This window comes from Pyrgilauda ruficollis, unplaced genomic scaffold (assembly GCF_017590135.1).
Source record: "Pyrgilauda ruficollis isolate IOZ18807 unplaced genomic scaffold, ASM1759013v1 scaffold36, whole genome shotgun sequence".
In the NCBI taxonomy this organism is placed as follows: domain Eukaryota; kingdom Metazoa; phylum Chordata; class Aves; order Passeriformes; family Passeridae; genus Pyrgilauda; species Pyrgilauda ruficollis.
In genome coordinates, this window is record NW_024525045.1 from 915,310 (window position 1) to 917,962 (window position 2,653).

Genomic DNA, 2,653 nt, shown 5'->3' on the forward strand with positions numbered 1-2,653 from the left:
TAGTTACAGATCTTTGTTGTGGAATTGTAGTTGTTCCATGAATTCTGCTTCAATCAGGGAGAAATACTCATAAGTGCCAATAAAAATTTTTATGCTGCTAGGGTTTCCTCCTACCTTCCTCCTCTCAACTTATGACTTTATTCTACTGTCTCTGTTATTAAGTGACACTTTACACGGTTTGAATGCAAATTACTTCAAACTCCCTGTTAGTGAGGCAGAATCACATCAGGTTAATAGCCTGATTAGTATGTGCTACAAAGAAGTGCTGGGTACTGCACAAACCAAAGAAGATGGCTAGGAAGCTGCTTCACAGCATAAGGAAATAGAGTGTTTAATTTTTTAGTGTTTTCTAGATTGGCTTGGCTGTGTCTAAAGCAACCTTTGTAAGCAAATGGATCAAATGCTTGGCTCCATCATTTTGCCTTGGTCTGTTCTGTGCTCATCCTCTCAGGTGATGGCACAATGCATGTTATATTTTCGTATCTATCTTAGAGAAGATAAAATGATTTTTCGGATGCTATTTTTTCTCCATTTCTAAAGTGAAGAGTAGTATGTGATATGTTTTAGAATCTAATGTTGTCTCTTCATTGAAGCCAGTAAATAAATTCCAGCTGATGTCAATGTGAACAGGAGTCAGTGTGTATTTTGTGGTTCTGACAAACTTATTTTCCACACCAGTGTCACTCAGCATATTCTTACAACTCTTCAATATTGTGCACTCAGGTGATTGAATAGTTTTTCTCCACTTTTTTCATAATCTTAAAAATGCGGCCTCATTTACCAAACTAACAACTGTAATCATGTCCACAAAGCAGTACCATTTTAGATGGGAAAGAAACAGATTTTGGCACTGCCCAGCAGAAACCTTACAAGGCTTGTATAGTCTGCACACAGGAACTGTTGTGACAGGTTTATCGCCAGTGTTTACAGACCTGCTTTGACTTCTCTACATCAATGTCAATGCTTGCTATTGCAAGCTGTAATTTGAGGGTTGAAACGTAGAATACCAAGGGATTTAAAGTATACTTAAATGCATGTTTGCAACTTCAAGTCCTATAATTCCTGAAGATTTATATCTTTACAAGAGCCTGAAATAACAATGAGCCTTTGGAGCACTTCTGCCTGTTAGAGAGGCTCTTAGTTTGAAATTGTACCATTTTCAACATAATGAAATTAACAGTGGGTAACACAGCTCTAGGAACCACAGCTGCATTGACCTGTCTTCCAGTATTTATTGTTCAGTGTATATTTTAATTTTTACCCTCTGCTAAAAGAATATTTTATGTCCTGTTACTCAGAGGCCCTCTGAAGGATAAAGAAATACTGGAATGACTGCCAGCAAAATCCTGTCAAATGTGCAGTCAGCAGTTTGCATTTAAAATACTGTCTAAATTGTGATTCAAAGCTTGTGCAAAAGAATGTTTGTTTGTTTTCAAATTTGTTAGAGACCTCCTGAGAGTTGCTCTGTGCTTTTGGGAAATCAAACATTTCCCAAATTAAAAACATATAGGGAAAGTCTTAGAGTCTTTTGTTTTCTGTGAAAACACATATTTAAAAACAATGTGGGATTAACACAGTGTGTGTTGGAGCAAATTGTTAGTATTGCCCATGTGTTTTTCTCCTCTGTTGTAATGAACTTAACCCCTAGGGAGTATTTCATGCATAGCTGTTAGGAAAAAATACCATAGGGTGGAAAGCCCAAAATTTAAGTGTAGACATGATAAATTAAATGCAAGGCTTTGCCAAACAAAAACAAGCCCTAGTGTTTGTTCTAGTCCATACTTCCAGTGCAGCAGTGGTGTGTGTTGGTATGTGCTGGCTGGCAGTCAGTTGGTTATCAGTAAGTGAAATATTGTAGCTATTGCATAAGAGTTGAATCTCAGGGATATCTCTACCCACGATATTTTTTGTTCACGATGTCATTGCCTCCATGGCTGTATGTGGCCAGGGGAGTAAGTTTTATTTTGCAATAAGTGAAACTGGATTCCACTGCTGTGTTCTCTGCACACTGAACTGCTGTGCAGGTTTGGATGCTGGGTTGATGATTTCCTTGGAGCTGGGATTTCTGGGGCTTTGTGCTGTTGATCAGCTTCTCCTGTGGCATAACCAGATCATCAATCAAATGATATGTCAGGAGAGATAAAGGCATGTTTTGTCATGGGATAACCTTGTCAAAATAATTGAACCAACTTCACAGAAAATACAGCCTTTAAACAGCTCCAAGATAAGCAGTGAAGTGTAAGGAAAACTTTATCTTGCATGAAAAGTTTGCAGTTGACTTTTGGGCTGGAACTGAGATAAAAATTGGAATATGCCCTTAGCACTTTTTTTTTTTTTTTTTTTTTTTTTTTTGTGTAGTGTATACTTTTCTAGTGTCTTGACAGTATTGTGATTCAGTTCCACATTTAAATCAAATGCATATTTCTGGGTCACAGTGGCATTTTGGGAGTGAACTGTCAAGCACTTAAAGCATATTTGATGTGCACATTTAGTGGTGAATCTCTCATGAAAAGAATTATAGGAGCACATCCCTTGGTAGAATCCCTTATCTATGCTTAAGCAGTAAGTAGAGTGTATTTTTTCCAATAAGTGTTTAAAGTCTTTTTTAATTAACAGGATATTGAATCACAAACATTGCTGATTAAAAAAAAAA